This window comes from Aedes albopictus, chromosome 2 (genome assembly GCF_035046485.1).
Source record: "Aedes albopictus strain Foshan chromosome 2, AalbF5, whole genome shotgun sequence".
NCBI lineage: Eukaryota > Metazoa > Arthropoda > Insecta > Diptera > Culicidae > Aedes > Aedes albopictus.
The window spans coordinates 316,049,641-316,070,517 of NC_085137.1; the positions used below are offsets into that span (position 1 = coordinate 316,049,641).

General features: G+C 36.2%; 1 protein-coding gene across 5 annotated transcripts in view; it reads right to left on the reverse strand.

The window, feature by feature from the left end:
* LOC109412528 (AF4/FMR2 family member lilli) overlaps positions 1-20,877 on the reverse strand; it is a 635,361-nt gene that overhangs the window by 89,295 nt on the left and 525,189 nt on the right. The window lies entirely within an intron of this gene.

Here is a 20,877-nt window from a genome sequence, read left to right on the forward strand (position 1 = left end):
GCCCAAAAAATTTCAGGAGGAAATCCCGAAGGAATTTCAGGAGCAATCCCCGAAGAAATTCATGAAGGAATCCCCGAAAGAATTCCAGGAAGAATTTCCGAAGGACTTATAGTTGTAGTCCTCGATGAAATTCCTGGAGAAATCCCCGAAGGAATTCTAGTAGGATTTCCTGAGTGAAGTCCAGGAGAAATCCTCGAATATATAACAGGAGGAATCCTAACAGGAATTTCAGGAGGAATCCCCGAAGGATTTTCAAGAAAAATCTCCGAACGAATTCCATGAGGAATCTTTGAAAGATTTGCAGGAGGAATTCCAGAAGTAAACCCCGAAAAAAATAAGGACGATTCCCTGAAAGAATTTCAGAAGAAATCCCCGAAGGAATTCCAGGAGGAGTCCCTGAATGAATTCCAAGAAAGAACCCCTAAGCCAGGTGCAATCCCTAAGGAATTCCAAGTATAATCTCAAAGATTTTCTACAGGAATCCCTAAAGGAATTCCAGAAGCAATCCCTGAACGAATTCTAGAAGGAATATCCGCAGGAATTCCAAAAGGAATCCTGCATTCCAGAAGGAATTTCAGAAGAAGTTTTAGTTGTAGCCCCGATGGAATTCCAGGAGGAATCCCCGAACGAACTCCAAGAGGATTTCCTGAAGAAAGTCCAGGAGAAATCTTGAAGGAATTACTGAAGGAATCCCTGTAACAATTCCAGGAGGAATCCCCGCAGAAATTCCGGGAGAAATTTCTCGAAGGGTTTTGAAGAGAAATCCCCGAAGGATTTTCAAGAACAGGCACCGAACGGGGATTCAGGAGAAAACTTTCCAGAAAGATTTCAAGAAGGAATGCCCAAATAATTTTGAGGAGGAAATCCCGAAGGAATTTCAGGAGGAATCTGCGAAAAAATTCACATAGAAATCCCCGAAACAATTCCAGGAACAATCCGTCGAACTAATTCGAGGTGAAATCCCCGAAAGAAATCCAGGAGGAATTCCCGAAGGCCTTTTTGTTGTAGTCCTCGAAATCCATGAAGAATATTCAGGGGCATCCCCGAAAGAATTCCAAGAAGAATCTCGAAGAAATTCCAGGAGAAATCCCCGGATGGACTCCAGGAGGAATCCCCGAAAAAAATCCAAGAGATAATCCCTAAGTGATTTCCAGGTGCTATCCCTGGTGTAACTCAAGGAGCAATCCCGAAGGAATTCCAGGAAGGACCCTCGACGAAACTACAGAAAGAATCTCAAAAAATTTCGGCAGGAATCTCCAAAGGAATTCCAGAAGGAATCACCGACGAATTCTAGGTGGATTATCCGCAATTCCATGAGGAATCCTAAACAGAATTCCAGGAGGAATCCCAGAAAGACTTTTAGTTGTGGTCCCCGAAGGAATTCCAGGAAGAATCCCTGAACGAATTCCAAAAGGATTCCTTTAGTTTGAGGAATTCCAGGATAAATTCCTGTTGGAATTTCAGGAGGAAACTCCGAAAAAATGCCAGGAAGAATCTCCTATGGAGTTTTAGGAGTATTCCTTGATGGAATCCTTGATAGAGGAATCCCCAAAGAAATTCCTAGAAAAATCCTGAAGTTCCAGGAGCGAATTCCGGGGTGAACCCTCGAAAAAATACAAGAAGAATCTCAAAGAATTCCAGCAGGAATCGCCATAGCAATTCCAAAGAAAATTTTCCAAGGAATTTGCTGAGAAATCCCCAAAAGATTTCTAGGAGGAATGATAAAAGGACATACAGGGGGAATTCTTGCAAGAGTTCCAGGAGGAATCCTCGAAGGAATTCGATAAGCAATTTCGAAAAGAATTCCGTGAGGAATTCTCGATGTAAGTCCAGGAAGAATACCTGAAGGAATTTCAGGTGAAATCTTCGAAGAAATTCCAGGAGGAATCCTTGAAGGAATTGCAGGAGGAATTATTGAAAATTTACAGGGCGAATCTATTTTTTTTTTTAATTTGATGAGAAATCCTCAAAAGATTTATAGAAGGAATCATTCAAGGACATACAGGAAGAATACTCGAAGGAATTACAGAAGCAATTCCCAGACGAATTCCATGAGGAATTTTCGATGGAAGTCCAGGAGAAATTCCAGGAGAAATCTTCGAAGAAATACTAGGAGGAATTTTTTGAAGGATTACTTCAGGAAATCCTTCAGGGATTTCTTTGGAGATTTTCCCTGGACTTCCATCGAGAATCCCTCATGGAAATCCTTTAGAAATTTCTTCTGGAATTCCTTCGAGTATTCGTCCTGTATGTCCTACTATGAATCCTTCTATAAATCTTTTGTTGATTTCTCATCAAATTTCAAAGGAAATTTTCTTTGGAATTCTTTTGGTGATTCCTGCTGGAATTCTTTGAGATTATTCCTGTAATTCTTCGGATAATCTTCCCGAAATTTAGGGATTCCTCCTGGAAATCCTTTCCTTTTCTGGAAAGATTCCCACGGAAATCTTTCAAGTATTCCATGGAATTTGTTCAAGAATTTCTCTTGATATTTCTTCGGGGATTTTTCTTAAAAATCCTTCGGGGATTCCTACAGGAATTCTTTCGGGGATTCCTCCTGTAGGAAACCCTTCTGAAATTCGTTCCCAAATTCCTCCTTGAATTCTATCGGGGACTGCAACTAACAGCCTTTCGGGGATTCCTCCTGAAATTCCTATGGAGATTCCTTCTAGAATTCGTTCGGGGACTCCATTCTGGAATTACTTCGGGAATTCCTCATGCAAATCCTTTCAGCATTCCTGCTGGAATTCTTTGAAACTCTTCTTGTTTTTCGTTCAAGGGTTCTTCCTGGAATTCCTGATGGGATTCCTCCTTATTTGACGATTCATTCCAGCCTTCCTTCAGGAAATCCCCCTGGATTTCCTTCGAGGATTTCTCCTTGAATGCCTTCGGAGATTCCTCCTGGATTTTTTTCGGAACTACTCCCAGAAATCCTTCAGAGATTTCTCCTGAAATTCAATCAGGGTTGCCTCCTGAAAAATTTTCGAGTCTTTCCCTTGTAATGTTTCTGGAAAGATTCCCCCTGCATCTTCATTCGAAGATTTTTCTTGAAAATCCTTTGAGGACTTCTCATGAAAATCCTTCTGGAATTCCCTCGAGGATTTCTCTTGGACTTCCTTTAGGAAATCCTCCTGGAATTTGTTAGGGGATTTCTTCTGGAATTCCGATGAACACCAGTAGGAATCCACGAAGTAGTTCCAGGAGCAATCCCTGAAGGAACTTCAATTCCCGAAGGAATTCCAGGAGGAACCCTTGAGAGATCTTTCCAGAAAGGGAAAAGGATTTCCAAAAATAATCCTCGAAATACCCGCGCGCTTACCGCTTCAGCAGTATCAGGTCTTCGCACTCTGCATAGGCATGGTAAGTTTCACTTTACACCAATAGAAATGATCAGGAAGAAATCCTTGAATTCCGAAATGATTATGTGAATGAAATTCAAAAGGAATTCCTGGAAAATTGGTATAAGAATTACGAAAAAAATGCCTGAAAAAATTCCTGAAGAATTTCAAAAAAGTTTTAGAATTTCTTAGTACAATGCTTGGAGAAATTATTTTATAAATACAGAAATAATCCCAGAAAAGCAAAGAAGATATCTGGATGAAATCTCTAGCAGAATTAATCAATTAATAAATTAATATAGATAATTGAATAAATAAATAAATAAAAATTAAAATATAAATGTATAAAATTATGTAAATTACAAATAATGCATAAATAAATTAAACTAAACTAGCTGTACCCGGCAAACTTTGTCTTGCCTACTGCGGTTTTTGACGTTTCAAGTCCCTAGCCAAGCCCAAGTTCTCGTTCAAAATGTATGAAAACCCGATTTTCAAAAACTCTCAATTTTCCCATGTTTTATGCCTCATAAACCTTCCTTGGGTGAAAACTAACAGAACAAAACTTAAACGACCGAAATCGGACCATCTGTTCGCAAGTTATGCGCGGTCCCACGTATGCCACTGCATTTTTATATATATAGAAGATAAATGAACAAATAAATTTGTAAATAAATAAATATATATAAAAAAATTACATTCTCTTGGATTTCTTTTCAGAAATTTCATCTAAATTCCTCGATTGACTCTATCCTGGAGATTTCAAAGAATTCGTCAATGATATTTTCAATTTTTCGATGAATTATATTCTAGATTTTTCCACTTAGAATTCTGCTAGGGATTGCATCCAGATATCTTTTTTGCTTCTCAGGGATTATTTCTTTTGAATTTCATTCACATAATCTTTTCGGAATTTAAGGATTTCTCCCGGATCATTTCTTTTGAAGTCAAGTGAAACTCACCATGCCTATGAAGAGTGAAAAGACCTGATACTGCTCTGCTGAAGCGGTAAGTGCGCGGGTATTTCGAGGATTCTTCTTGGAAATCCTTTCCCTTTTCTGGAAAGATCTCCCCATGAAATCCTTCAAGGATTCCACCTGGAATTTCTTCGGGGCTTCGTCCTGGAATTCCTTCGGGGATTCCTCTTGAAGTTCTTTAGGGGATTGTTCCTTGATCTCCTAACAGGACAGGACAGGATTTCCAGGAGGAATCCCCGAAGAATTTTTAGCAGGCATCCTCTAAGAAATTCCAGGAGGAATCGCCGAACGAATTCCAGGAGGATTTGCAGAAGTAGCCCCCGAAGAAATTTCAGGATGATTCCCCGAAGGAATTCCAGGAGGAATCCACAAAGAAATTCTAAGAAAAAATCCCGAAGAAATATTAGGATTAATCATTCAAGGAATTCCGAAGAAAAATCTCTGAGCGAACTCCAGGATGAATCTCCGAAGGAGTTGGAGGAGTATTCAGAGAAAAACCTGAAGGAATCCTCGAAGCAGTTCTAGAAGCCATCCTCGAAAGATCTGCAGGAGTTAATCACCGAAGAAACTCCGGAAACAATCCTCGAAGAAATGCAGGAAGAATCTCAAAGAATTCTAGCAGGAATCACCAAAATAATTGCAAAGAAAATTTTCTAAGGAATACAATGAGGAATCCCCAAAAGATTTCTAGAGGGAATCATATAAAGAACTTGGGGGTGGGGAGGATCTCGAAAAAGTTCCAGGAGGAATCCTCGAAAGAATTCTAGATGCAATCCCCAAAGTTATTCCATGATGAATTCTCAATGGAAGTCCAGGAGGAATCCCTGAAGTAATTCCAGAAGAAATCTTCGAAGAAATTCCACGAATGCAATCCTTTTGGGGATTGCTTTTGGAATTCCTTCGGGAATTCTCCATGCAAACCCTTTCCCTTTTCTGGAAAGATTCCCTCTGGAAACCTTTTTAGGGTTCCTCTTGGAATTCCTTCAAGGATTCCTTCGGGGATTCCTCCTGGAATTCCTTGGGAGGTTCATCCTGGAATTTCTTCGAAGATTTTGCCTGTAACTCTTTCAAGGATTCCTCCTGCACTTCCATCGAGAATTCCTCATGGAACTCCTTTGGAGATTGCTTCTGGAATTCCTTTGAGGATTCCTCCTGGAACTCTTGCGAGAATTACCACTGTATGTCCTTTTATGATTCCTCCTGAAAATATTTTGGGGATTCCTCATCAAATTTTTTTTGAAATTCCTTTGGTGATTTCTGCTGGAGTTCTTTGAGATTCCTCCTGTATTTCTTCGAGTGTTTATCCTGGAATTTGCTCCTTCGCAGATGGTTTCAGGAACTCCTTCGAGGATTCCTTCAAGAATTTCTTCGGGGATTTCTCCTGGAATTCCATCATGGAATACTCCTGAATCTCCATGGGGAATTCTTTCGGAGATTCTTCCTGGAATTCCAACAGCGACTACTTCTGGCATTCCTTCGGGTATTCATCTTGGAATTCCAGGAAATCCTTCTGAAAGTCATTCGGGAATCCCTCCTGGAATTCGTTCGGAGATTTCTTCTGAAATTTCGTTGGGGATTCCTGCTGAAATTCTTTGAGATTCTTCCTGTAGTTTTTTCGAGGGTTCTTCCTGGAATTCCTTCGTGATTGTTCCTGGAATTACGTCGGGAATTGCACCTGGAATTTGCTAAGAGATTTTTTCTTGGAATTCTTTGGGAAATTCCTCCTAAAATTCTTTCGGGGAATCGTTCTGAAATTTCTTCAGAGATTACAACTGGAAATCCTCCTTGAAATCTTTGGGGATTCCTCTTGTAATTTTTTACACTTCAGATCAATAGAAGAATTCAGATGAAATTTCTGAGAAGAAAAACCAGGCGAAAATAAGTTATATTTTTAATTATCTTTTTATATTTTGATTCATTTGTTTATTTATTTATTCATTAACTTATTTATTTGTTTATTTTTTTATTTATCAATATATTTATTTATTGATTTTTTTTTTCATTTGTTTTTATTATTTTATTAACTTTTTATTTATCTATTAATATATTTGTATATTTATATTTGAATTTTCACATTTATTTATTTATTCACATTTATTTGTTTATTCATTTATTCATTCATTTTTTTAGTTCTTTATTCATATTTTTAACATTTTTTACGTTTATTTATTTGTTCATTTCTTCACTTATAATTTAATTTATTTATTTATTATTATTTTATTATTATAATAATTTTATTAATTAGTTCATTTTTTCGTTTATTTATTCAATAACTCCTTTATTTGTTTATTTGTTCATTTATTTACTAATTTAATTGTATATTTGTTTGTTTGTTCATTTGATCATTTGTTCATTTGTTCATTCGATTATTTGTTTATTTTTTTATGTGTTTATTAGTATATTTGTTTATTTGTTTATTTATTCATTTGTCTATTTCTTTATTTGATTATTTGTTTTTTTTTTATTAATTTGATTATTTGTTTATTTTTCATGTGTTCATAAGTTTATTTGTTTATTTAGTTATTTGTTTATCTGTTTATTTGTTTATTTGTTTATTTGTTTATTTGTTTATTTGTTTATTTGTTTATTTGTTTATTTGTTTATTTGTTTATTTGTTTATTTGTTTATTTGTTTATTTGTTTATTTGTTTATTTGTTTATTTGTTTATTTGTTTATTTGTTTATTTGTTTATTTGTTTATTTGTTTATTTGTTTATTTGTTTATTTGTTTATTTGTTTATTTGTTTATTTGTTTATTTGTTTATTTGTTTATTTGTTTATTTGTTTATTTGTTTATTTGTTTATTTGTTTATTTGTTTATTTGTTTATTTGTTTATTTGTTTATTTGTTTATTTGTTTATTTGTTTATTTGTTTATTTGTTTATTTGTTTATTTGTTTATTTGTTTATTTGTTTATTTGTTTATTTGTTTATTTGTTTATTTGTTTATTTGTTTATTTGTTTATTTGTTTATTTGTTTATTTGTTTATTTGTTTATTTGTTTATTTGTTTATTTGTTTATTTGTTTATTTGTTTATTTGTTTATTTGTTTATTTGTTTATTTGTTTATTTGTTTATTTGTTTATTTGTTTATTTGTTTATTTGTTTATTTGTTTATTTGTTTATTTGTTTATTTGTTTATTTGTTTATTTGTTTATTTGTTTATTTGTTTATTTGTTTATTTGTTTATTTGTTTATTTGTTTATTTGTTTATTTGTTTATTTGTTTATTTGTTTATTTGTTTATTTGTTTATTTGTTTATTTGTTTATTTGTTTATTTGTTTATTTGTTTATTTGTTTATTTGTTTATTTGTTTATTTGTTTATTTGTTTATTTGTTTATTTGTTTATTTGTTTATTTGTTTATTTGTTTATTTGTTTATTTGTTTATTTGTTTATTTGTTTATTTGTTTATTTGTTTATTTGTTTATTTGTTTATTTGTTTATTTGTTTATTTGTTTATTTGTTTATTGATTTAAAAATCATAATCAGTTCAACTTGTATTTGTTGTTCAAATATCGGCGTGATTACAATACTCCCCATTTTCGCATTTCAAGCATCTCACTACTACCAAGAAAATTTGAATCTGCTCATAGGGCACGCTGTTCCCAACGGAAAAGCCTCCAGTTTCGCCTTAATGTCTCACGTTGGCGTAGTTGAGATATTTTCTCAAATTCTAACAAATTATTGATTCTAAAAAATATTGTGTAAAATTGGGCAAATATATTATATGTTTTGGTGATTCGTCTAATAATTGATGATTTTGCCACCAGGTTGTGTTAGTTGTCAAATAAAGTTTCAAATTTCTCTGTCTCGGGATCGAAAGTAGATAAAAAAGTGTCGTTTTTGGCAAAGTTGTTCAGAAAGACAACAAGAACCTGATGATTCATCAATTTGTTGGTGATTTCACCACTAGATGATCCTAGCTATCAAGTGAAGTTTCAGACTCCTCTATCTCGGAATCGAAGCAGTTAATAAACTGTCGTCTTTGGCAATGTTGTAAAGAAAGACAAGAACGTCCTGGTGATTCTCCAATTAGTTGATTTTTATTTTTTTATTATTCGCTCTTCGCAAACTAGGTTGGAGATGTGGGCAGCCTCTGCCACCTTATGAAGCACGGTGCAAGCTGTTGGATATCCAAACATTAAAAGAACGTCGAAAATTGGCCATGATTTCATTTATAAATGACGTCGTATCCAACCGCGTTGATTCACAGGAAATTTTATCAAAATTGAATTTTTATGCACCTACTCGTCAATTACGGAATCGCAGCATTTTTTCTACTAATCACTATCGTACTAATTATGCCATGTTTGGACCTATAAATCAAATGATGAGGTTATATAATGAACAATGTGAGTCCATTGACTTCGGTATGTCGAAAGCTAAGCTTAAGAGACAATTGAATGTAATTCGTTACTAAAAAAATAATGTTAGGTTAAGAAAACATAGTTGTAACAAATGGTCTACATATGATTGACGACGAATAAATAAATAAGTTGATGATTTCGCCATCAGGTGGTGCTAGTTATCAAGTAAAGTTCATAACTACTATATCTTGGGATCGAAAGCAGATAGAAATTGTTTTGTTTTTGAAGGACAACCTGGAAAACGAGCCTCTGGGGCCAACCTACTGAGACACCGTTCAAAAGGACAAGAACAATCTGGTGATTCACGAATTTGTTGGTGATTTCGTTGCACCATCTAGCTAGTTATCAAGTTTCCGACTACTCTGTCTCGGGATCGAAATCAGTTGATAAAGTGTCGTCTTTGGCAAAGTTGTTCAGAAAGACAGGAACCGTCTTGTAATTCTCCAATTGGTTGGCAATTTTGCCACCAGGTAGTGCTAGTTTTCAAGTAAAGTTTAAGACTACTCTATCTAAGGAAACGGCAGCAGCTAGAATTCTATTTAAAAGTGTTGTCTTCGACAAAGTTGTCCAGAAGGACAAGAACAATCTGATGATTCACCAATTTGTTGGTGATTTCACCGCTAGATGGAGCTAGATGTCAAGTAAAAATTCAGACTTCTCTATCTCGGGATCGAAAGCAGTTAGAAAAGTGTCGTCTTGCGCAAAGATGTTCAGAAAGACAAGAGCGTTCTGGAGATTACACAATTAGTTGGTGATTTCGCCACCAGGTGGTGCTAGTTGTCAAGTAAAGTTTGAGACTACTCTATCTTGGGATCGAAAGCAGATAGAAGGACAAAAACAATCTGGTGATTCACCAATTTGTTGGTGTTTTCGCCGCTAGATGGTGCTAGTAAAGTTTCGGACTAAACTTTGTCTCGGGTTCGAAAGCAGATGGAAAAGTGTCGTCTTCGTCAAAGTTGTTCAGAAAGACACAAATTATCTGGTGAATCTCCAATTAATTGGTAATTTCGCCTACAAGTGGTGCTAGTTATCAAGTGAAGTTTAAGACTTCTATATCTCGGGATCGAAAGTAGATAGAAAAATGTCAACACCAAATAGTCGGTGATTTCGCCGCTAGATGGTGCTAGTAGTCAATTTAAGTTTCAGACTTTTCTTTCTCGGGATCGGAAGCAATTAGAAAAGTGTCGTCTTTTACAAAGTTGTTCAGAAAGTGGTGATTTCGTCATCAGGTAGTGCTAGTTGTCAAAAAAACTCGCAGACTTCTCTATCTAGGGAATAGATATAAAAGTGTCGAAGTTTTTCAAAAGGACAAGAACAATCTAGTGGCTTACCAATTTGTTGATGATTTCGCCGGTAGATGGTGTTAGATGGTGTAGGTTTTAAAATTCTGATTTAACAAAAAAGCATCCATATGAACTTATATCAAATTTGTCTGATATAATGTTCTATTCGGGTGCTCTAAGTTGAATCTAACGGAAATTGACAAAATACACATGTGGAGCTAATGAAGGAGTTCTATCTAATCCACGCTACCAAAAATTAAAAAAAACATCCACGTTTTCTTATGATAAACTTTCTTAGTTATTTTCGAAGTTACTTAACTTTTCCCCTCTAGGTACTCAAACAGTAACGCAAACTTTGAGCGACCCCCAATAATAGCGGTAACTGTTGTATCTACTTCACCGCGCTCGAACAGTGACGGGACCAGTGGTGAAAATTTATGGTGCGAAAAATATGTCGTCGTGTCGAGACGATCATCCGTTTTGATTTTCGCGATGTGCGAAGAAGCACCGGGCGTAACACATGGCGGCGGTGGTGGCCAAAGTACATCTCCGTGAAGGATTTTGACACATCAGTGCCTGGGGCACGGTGGCTTCTTTTGAAGAATTTAGGAGGTCTAAACCTGAATTTGGAAAAAGTTGGCGAAATTTCAAAAATTTAAAAAAAATTCGCCATTTTTTCTTACTATTATTTTTTTTAAAAGTATGCCTCATGGTATGCCTAGATTTTTTTTAAGTTAAAAAACGAACAATTGTCTGAAATGATTGTGTGTTGAATTTGCCAGTAAATTAAAAGAAATGTCAAATTTTGAATGAACTATTTTCAAATATATGTTTTGAAAAAGTGAAATGTTCAGAAAACCTAGAAAAATTCTTTCTCACCGAAAAAAAAATATAATAAATTTAAATGTGTTGTTCGCATTCAGATCACAGTGCAACGTCGTCGTCGGTTCGGATGGCGAAGACGACCGACTGTGAGTATGTGTGATGAAAATTAAATGCGTATCAAAGTTGTCACATCACGTTGCTGATGGATGGCGAGAAGTAAGTGGCGAATTGAATTCATTAGAGGTTTACCACGATGCCAGTGGAGGATAATGATGATGCACAAGAAAAAGAAACCTTCTTTGTTGCAGGATCCGGAAGTAAATTCGTTGGGGTTAGAATTGAGATTGAGGATGATTTGATTGAAAAGATCCACAAAAAGAAATGTGAGTTATATCCATACTGCTAAAGTCCCGAAAACGTGTGTAATCTGCTTGCGCCACTAATTTTTCCCACCTCCATAAATATTTGAAACACTGCTCGCCACCATCGCTCCAAGGAAAGATGTAACGCCTTGCAAATTCCAAACGAACAAAGCCCACCATCCATCTTCCTTCGGTGAATTAATCGTTGATTACCAAAAAAACACCGAAATTCCAATGCCGAGCCAGCAGCCGGTCGTACGTCAGCTAGCTTCTTTGGAAACATTTCTCCCGAACCTGGCATGCCGAGCGGAGCGCAGAGAAAACATTTCTTTCCCCGAATAACCACTTCAAACGGAATTCTTCGGCTACCGAACGAAGGCTACAAGGGTGACGACGGTGTTGCCCGATAGGGAAAACCATAACAATCATTAATCTTCGCCACTGGAGGAGTACCACCGCATCGTCTCCCACCTCTGTTGATTTTCCCGGAATGCAGCCGGTGGGCGTGGATAACATTCAATCGTGCAAAAACCCTGTTTGATTGATGGCCGTTGGCAGCCTCCCCCATTGGACTCTATTTCATCATCTGGCTGCACAGTACGCGCGCTTGTTACCTACTTGTTTGGATGGATGTAATTTGATTGAATTGAAAATTCATCAAGTCAATCCTGGAAGGAGATGCGCAAATTTCCGACTCGGACGCGGATCGCGTCTTTGTTGCAGGCCTTCAAGTGATCGTGGAGACGCATGGTCCGCCATAAATTGGCGCGCTTAGCTTGCGTTTGATGGCGCCATTATTCGGTTAACTGCGATCCTCCCTCTAACGTCAAGGTTGTTTCGCGCGAATTTCACGACTATCAAGCTCAGCTGCTGCGCTGGCCGTGTCTCGCACATCGTTTTCCACTGATGATTAATTATGCTACACCAACAGAAAGGCGTGAGCAATCGCGATTCGTCACACACAGAGAGAGCGAAAGTGTGAAATGTTTGCGGTTGTTTACTATGCTCGCTCAAATAGAACGATAAACTCTGCGCTTCCTTCCGAGCTTCCGAGTGGCCCCGCAATGGGAAAGACCTCATTCATATATGGAGACGACAGAGGCACCACCACCAGTCTATTCACGGTTGGTTAGTCCAATTGTCTTTTGGCATCAATCACGCGCCAGTAATGGCCCCTCCCAAGCTCAAGGTTTTCCGTCGGAGCAGCAGTTTTGCACGCGTGATACGGTGATTAGTGTCGCAAAATATGGTGACATTTCGGTTTATATGACTGCTCTGTCATATCAATGTGACCGATCAGAGTCATGGTGGCTCCGTTTTGAGGAGGGGCTCAGATGTAAAAAAAAAACATGAGAGACTTTTTATTGTGCAGCTATTCCTATGGGGTCCTATAATATATGAATATGACCAGTGTTCTAACTTTTATCTTTGTTGAACTGTGCCAAAATATATTACCTTAGGTTGGTTTTATTTCAAAACCTCGAGTAGTACTCGTACATTTTCAAGCGGATGGTCATGAATTCAATTCTCAGCGAAGCGAACACTAACCATCCATCTAAAGATTGTCAGGTTTTGAGAATGTAGGTAGAGGATTACCTAAAATTAGATTAGGAAATATTCTTCCAAAGACATTAATAACTGTTCAAAATATAAATTCCTTGACTTTCTTGGACATAGAGTACCTTTGTGACTGCCACACGATATACCAATGCAAAAATGGTCATTGGCAGAGGAAGACATTAGAGATCACCACTCTTTTTCGTCTATGTCACATTCTTTCCTCTCCGAACAGCCCAAGCTGTTAATTATACAGCATTACATTCATTGTCATTCGCAATAGCGATGTAATCAGCAAAATACACCCACCACTTACAAAACATCATCGTGGCAACTTTATCACCCTGCTTTTAGTTTTTTTTCTGTCGACCACACTAACTGTACATGTACTAGAACCATCCCACCATCATCGTACCGACTGCAACCAGCGCACTGATTGCCGATTTGGCTGGAGCTGACACCGACGACAGGTCCACCACATGGCGACCGACGCGACGCGACGACGTTTGACATGAACCGTCCGTCCTTTCGTTTGTCCGGGTAACGGTTTCTGGGTGGTGAAAAACATGTGTCTTGTGTCTCACCCTGCTGGACCACCCGATTGGTGGCAGGCTGGCATGCTAGCGCAGTATCATAGCATACCGTTGTCGTCGTTTACACCCAGACGCAAATTGGCAAACAAGCCGTATAGAATATCATCATCTTCTTCTGGTCGTGGCTGTCGACGACGACGACGACGACGACGACGTTACATAAATTCTTGTGGGAATTTAGTAAGTCGAAGGATGAGGAGAAAGTTATTAACTCTTGACACGCACTTTTTCGATCATGTTTATGACACGAAAATACACTTATGCTGGGACCGCACAAAGGGAGATGTCAAATATCCATCTTTATGTTGAGCCGGTGGATCGAGCTATATTTAACAATATTGGATTAGTGAATAAGTTACTTTACTTGGCTTAGACGTATAATCTATGGACTTTTTTTTTTGTTAATGTTCCAGTGAGTCAATAGCAGTATTTGAAGGAAAAGGAGTCACTTAACTCTTAAGGTAAAATAAGACCGCGTCCAGGTGCATTTTGGACTCGCATTTTTTTAGGAGCACGGTTTTCAGAATCCAAAAACGCATAAACCTGGAAATGCTATTTGATATTTACCACGAGTGAGCAAACAATGAGTAGAATGTTAAGTACTATTTGTTGTTGAGGCATAACAAAGAAAACATAGCAAAGGAATTTCAGCACATTATTTTTCATATGATAGCTAGCGTTAGTACTAGCATAATTAAAGTATACCTCGTAGATTGGGCACTTATAACATTCAGGTTTCGTTTAGGAGTATTTTCCAGACTGGTCTTATGAACAAGGTTCGAGAGTTAGCTTTGGTCCAATCTAAATTAAAAATACTAAGCATGAATGTCACTCTTCTCAACCACGCCCGTGTTTACCTTAACTTGGGATATGGGGAAGAAATATTGATGGAGCACCTACTTAATGAGAGGCCTCCGACTCAGTGACATATTCTCAAGTACAAAGGAGTGGGAGGTTTAAAGCAGTATCAGATGAAGAAAGGTTGGGAGAAGTACAGGTATACCTCGATTTAGTGGACCTTTCAACTTTCAAAATAACATAGCATAGCATAGCATAGCATGAATAGTTGCACAAATCTTGGATGGAGTTGCAAAGTTGAATATATCCATTGACATTGCTGATTTCGCTACTATCTACAATGTCATAGACCCACTTAGCTCCACACACCTGGCCTAGTCCTTGCAAGCATTTTCTTAAGTCATCAACTTAGAAACATCCCAGAACTGAAGCAGCTTCCAATAGATGAGCGGATGTTGAAAATGGCGAATTTTCAATATATATGCAGTCATATAACAATATAGGGCATTAACAAGAAGAACAAGTAAAAGAGGAAGCATGAAACAGTCTCACATAATTTGAAAGGTCCATCGTAAGATCAGCTTGACAAGCGATTTCCCAGCTTCAGTGTCGTTCAGTAGCTGAATCTTGATAACTGGTGGTGGCAATTTTTTAATTTTTTTTGTATACGAAAATGTATTAAAACATATAAAAACTATAGACACTATGGACTCCATACACTCGCGGAGACATGGTTGAGCAATACGATTTTAGTGTGTTTTACCGTGAATTTAGAGTGTACCGAGCAAATATGACGTCACGTAATCCATTATCGCTATGGAAATCGTGACGTCATGCTCGTTTGGCTACACGAACTGATAGTTCGTTTGGCTACAGTTGTCTTCGCCTCCGCGATTCTATGGAATCTATAGTGTCTATAATAAAAACTGCTTGAAAACTGAGTTGGGTCTCCAGTTAGCCTAGTGGTTAAGGCTATGGATCGCCAATCTGGAGACGGCGGGTTCGATTCCCGTTCCAGTCGGGAAACTTTTCTCGATTCCCTGTGCATAGTGTACCATTGTACTTGCCACACAATGTGCAAATTCATTCAACGGCAGGCAAAGAAAGCCCTACAATGAATAACTGTGGAAGTTCTCTAAGAACACTAAGTTGAAGAGAGGCAGACAATGTTCCAATGCGATCGTCGAGCCACAAAGAAGAAGAAGAAAAAAACGAAGATGATGAAAACTGAGTTTTGATAAAAGGTTCGGGATTTTTGGTATATATTATTAATTCTCGCTAAATAACGAATAAACCACTATCTTGCTAGCTTGTTACGACCGAGATCTTTTGTCACCAAAAATATGTGTGGTTGATTCAAAAGCCAAAATATTAAGCTATGGACATACACAATAATGTTATTAGCATAAATGTCACAAAAAATCCGGAAGTTCAGAAATTCATTCAGGGATTCCTGTCTCCGAGGAATTACTCTGGAATTCCTTTACGAAATGCTTTTTCAGAAATTCCTCCAAGGATCCCTTCTAAAATTTCACAAGGAATTGCTTAAGGAATTCAGAGATTTGTGACAACCACTTGATAGAGTGCGGTTACTGGTTGTGCTGTATTTGCCGAGCGAGTAGTGTCGGTTTGTACCGCTATCTGCTCGACCGCCTTTTGTTGCAATTCTCCGATGTTTAATAAAAGTTAGTAAACTCAGGATTTTCAACTTTATTACTATGATCTCCTAAGAAAACTTCCCAAATCAAATTTTCATGTTGCAGACTATTTCAGAAAATTTTCCATGTGTTCCTCCAGATGTGTCACAAAGAATTGTCATACGAAATCAGGCATGAATTGGTTCACCAATTACTCCACGATTTTTCACAAATCATTTCTGAGTAAAGCCGCACTGATGGCAAGAACATCGATTTATACAAATCTGATGATGGCTTAAAGACAGTAGATCGAAACGTTATGAATCGTGTTTAACTGTGTTGCAATCACCGAAAAAAAAAAATCAACAATCCCTAAATATACAACTCAACGGTGACCTAAACCCTTAAGAACATTTCTGAGATTATTTAAGAAATTCGCCCAGGGAGAAATTCCTGTGCATATTTATTCAGAAATTTCTCTACGCATTCGTTTGGAGATTTCTTTAGAAAATCTACCAAAAATTTCTTTAAAAATTCTTCTAATTTTTTTCTAAAAATAACTTTTTCGGAAATTTGTCTGAGTATTCGGCCAAAAATTCCCTTAAGATTCTTTCAAAAATTCCTTCAAGGATTCATTCGGAAATTTTCTTCAGAGATTTGTCAAGAAATTCTTTCTATACTTCAAATTACACTAAGAATTCTTACAAAGCATTCTATATCATGAAATTCTTCCATTTTTCCCAAAAAAATATCCATGAATTTGAGGAAAAATTCCTTTAGGGATACTTTCAACAATTCTTCCAGAAATTCCTTTAGATTTTATTTAGACATTCATTCAGAAATTTCTCCAGAGATTCCTTTAATAAAACTTTCAACAGTGCCTAAAAAAACTATTCTAGTTTTTTCAGAAAATGTTTCAAAAATTCCTTCAAAAATTTGAACCGGGGTTACTTTGGAAATTCTTCCAAGGGTTCCACCATAAATTCCCACAGCAACTTCCAATTTCTCCAGAAATTCCACTTGGGATTCCTCCAGAAGTTTAACAAAGAGTTGTGTAAGAAAGTTGCATATGAGTCTCTACAACAATTGCTCCAGAGATTTCTTTAGAAAATCCTTCGGAGATTTATCCTATTTTTCGGGACTTTTCTGGATTTTTTGCTTCCGAAAAATCCTTCGGAAATTTCTTTAAGAATTCTCTAAAACGATCTTTCAAGGATGTATTACAAAACTTTCTCCGCGGTTTGCTTAAGAAATTGCTCTAAAGTTTTTTTTTTGAAAATCGGAATTTTTGTCAGAAAATCTTTCTTTAGAAATTCCTCCAGCGACTCTTTAAAAAAAAAATTGTGAGATCTATTCGGAAATTTTCTGCAGTGATGCACTTCCCTAGGGGTTCCTTCACAAATTTCAAGGGATTCTTTCAGAAAATCTCCCAAGGCTTTTAACATCTACGGATTTTTCGAAAATCCTGTCATGGACCTTTGTTGAAATTCATCCTAGGATTCATTTTAAAAATCTGTCACGAATTCCCGAAAAATCTCTCAGAGATTCAATTCTCATCGAATTTCTTCAGATTTTTTTTTCGTACAGATACATGTAGAAATTGTTCAAAGCATTAATCTAGAAAATCTTACATGAACTTTCCCAAAATACTCCATGATTTTTTTTTAGAAAACGATTCACAGATACATTAAGAATCAGAAATTTAGAACACCTTCAAAATTTTCTCAGAAGCTTTCTAAAAATTTTCTCCAATGATTGCATTGGAGAGAATACTAAGGAAATTCCCAAAATGTCTTCACATTTCTTTAGATATTCCTTCAAGACATTTCTCTTCCAGAAATTGTTTCAAGGATTTCTTATGAAATTTTTTTGAAAATCCTCCAAAGATTCCTTTCGAAAATTTTCTACAGCTTCTTTCAGAGATTCTTATAAGGATTCTTTCGGAAAGGCTAGAAGACATTCTTGCAGAGATTCACATATTTCACATTTCAATTCACACATTCACATTTCATCAGAGATTCCGCCGGGTATTCCTCTATGTATTTTCTCGGAAATTCCTACAGGGTTTCCTCCAAGCGTACCTCTAAGAATTTATCTAAGGATATCTCTAAGTAGGAGTTCATTGAAAAATTGAATAGGATTTTTATGAGGGGATTTCTCCAGGATTGTTTTGTTCCAAAAATGTCTTAAGAGGTTTTGTTAGGTATTTCACCAGAGGTATCCAGGTTTTTCTTCAGGTTTTCCTCTTGGAATTCCTTCAGAAAATCCATCTTTGGATTCTTAAAATATTCTTGTTTTTTTTTAGAAATTCTTTCAGGAATTGATTTTGAATTTTCTTCAGATTCTTTAGAGACTTGTTCAATATTCCTATAATTACTTCAGAAATTTCAGCAGGGATTTCTTCGAAAGTTGCTTCGTGGATTCCTTCAGGAATTGCTTTGCGAATTTTATCCGCTAGAATGATAAACGCTTTAGTTTATATCTGCAAGTTTCTTCTGCACCACATTCTCTTTTCGTAAAATTTTCGTAAAATTTTAAGGAAACACCATTGTAGCAAACATGTTACATATAGTTAGTGTAGTTTCAATTGCGATAAAACTATTAGAAATCAGCCAAATAGTTAAAAAATATAAATTCTCAAAAAATGAAAATTTTGGAAAAATTTATATTTTGGATCATTTTATCTTGAAATGTGTCAACCTTACGACGAGATTACATAACCACACTACCATTTATGACATAACTTCCTTTTAAATTGTTTTGAACTGCCTTATACTAAGATCAACTAAGATACTAAGATTCAACAAATTAGCATTTTTCCATAGAAAATCACCTTCACTCCAAATTTGAAGAATTTAACTATAATTTTACGTAAAAACGCTACTAAATAGCTATGCCCGTCAGTAAAATGCAATACTCTTGCAATGACAGTCAAACATTCAAGCACATAAAATGAAAATTGAAGTTGAAAATATTCAGACACCGGCAGTCAGTACGTACAAAGTATTTGTTTTCAATGTCGTTTCAGATCTCATCAGATTTATTATCTTCAGTGCAAAATTTAAACGGAAGCACATAATCCAACTGGTGGTGGTGGCGGTGGTTCCTCAAACGCAAATTCTTTTGTTGTTGATCATCAACTGAAATGTTCAGCTCAACTGAACTGTGACGTTCAATGTGATAAATGGGATTTGTCTGTTGTCATTTTCGGTATTTCGTTTTTTCCGTGGTACAACAAAACCCCTAGTGATGAGAGTAATTTAAATGGTGCGACAGTCCTGTGAAATTGATTCTAGATTTAGTCTGGGCCCCAAAAAACTGGGACGACCAACAGGTGGTGAGAGTATAAATCTCAGATGAGCTTCTGTGAAAGTCGGCATTCCTGTCCTATTTGTCGCCCGAAAATCTGTCGTCATTCTTTTTATTCAATACCAATGCAAGTTTATGCAAAGGGATTTTAAATTTCCGATAAAACTGTAGTGAATCTAATAGTTCCTGTATGGGATTAATTACATTTGAGTCTTATTTTACACCCTGTCGCTCACTTCATATATTTCGACTGTCTTGCAAGCGATTGAACTTGGGAGTGATTAGAACGAAGCTTAAGGTGAAATTGGATGCGATTAATATTTATTTTTCCGTTTTTGATTTTTTTTTTATTAAATAACGGAGCAATATTTTCAAAATCACTTTTAATACAAAATTTGAGGAAGGATCAAGGTATATTCCATTTTTTCAGGTGAAAAATGATTCATTTTTACAAAAAAAAAAACAATTTTAAACGAAATTTAGAATTAAATGGTGTCTGGGAAAGTGATGATCACTTTACTCAGGAAAATATTTCTGAAGAATGAGAAAACAACAAGCATTAACCACTAAGAAATTAAAAAAATAAAAAAACGAAAAGAAAATTAAAAAAAGAAACAAAATAAAATGAATTAAAAATTTAAATAAAATAAAAACGTAAAATTAATTAAAAAAAACAAAATAAAAAGAAAATAATCTGAATAGATTGGACGGAAACCGAGAACGCAAAGACGATACTGAAGGTTCAACTGTAATTGTTTAAGTAATGATCCCATTTAGTGAACGAATTGCCGCTGACGACTACCTAATAGCTTAATAATTGCCATCTGTTTAACGCGTTCAATTCCCACAACTAACAAAGAAAAACGAATTATCCAAGTCGAACTCCTTTCCACCCACTTGTTCCGAATGATACCAATTTTTCTCATTTCCCCATGCCAAACGGGGCATCTCCATGAAAAATCACCAATCAGAATGAGAAAAAGAAAAACACAAATACGTACATATATGTAAAACGACACAACCCAGCCCACAACAGTAGTGGGGCCGCATGGTTCTTTTCGAGCTGACCGACCGACACGACGGGCAGACAACCGGAGAATTTTGAAAACAAATAATCAAACCGGTTGTTGTTTTGTTTTGATTTTTAAGCGCGAGTAAATGTGCGAATGGGTTAGGGTACCGAAAATAACTTTTTTTTTCGTCTCGTTGGCTCGATACTCACTCAACCCGAAATTGTAGCGGTAGGGTGAACGAGCCAGATTTAGTTATTATTCTGTTTATTGTTCTTGCTGTTCTTCTGATTTGCCATATGATTCAAGAATTTGATCAGAAAAAAAGGTATGATCAAAACTGTTGCATTTACCCTAGAAGAGAATAAAGCTGAACCACGTTAAACTGTTTGGTAAAGTTGCTGCGCACAAATTCCTCTTTTTTGCCGAAGTCGCATGAGAGAAATTATTTGCAACTAGAGGCATTTGACGAAACACAGCAGCACTGAATAATTCATTTGTCAATCAGAAATAATTTCCGCACTAACTCTTTGAGGTTTGGGTACAAAAGTTGATGACAGTTGTAAAAGAATTGCTTTTATTTTCGATAAAATTTTATAATAGGTACTTCGGAGTAACAACATGTTGATCTAGATTTGATCACATACAGATTCTTTGTGGGCTTTGTATCTAACTATTTGTAACATCCCAAGTAACATTTAGTCAAATAGACTAGAAGAGATTTTTGTAACCATCATAAAACCAAAATAAAAGGTATCTGATTTTATGACGGATCTCAAAACTCCTACAAGACTAAGTAGTTATTGAAATCTTACTTGGCA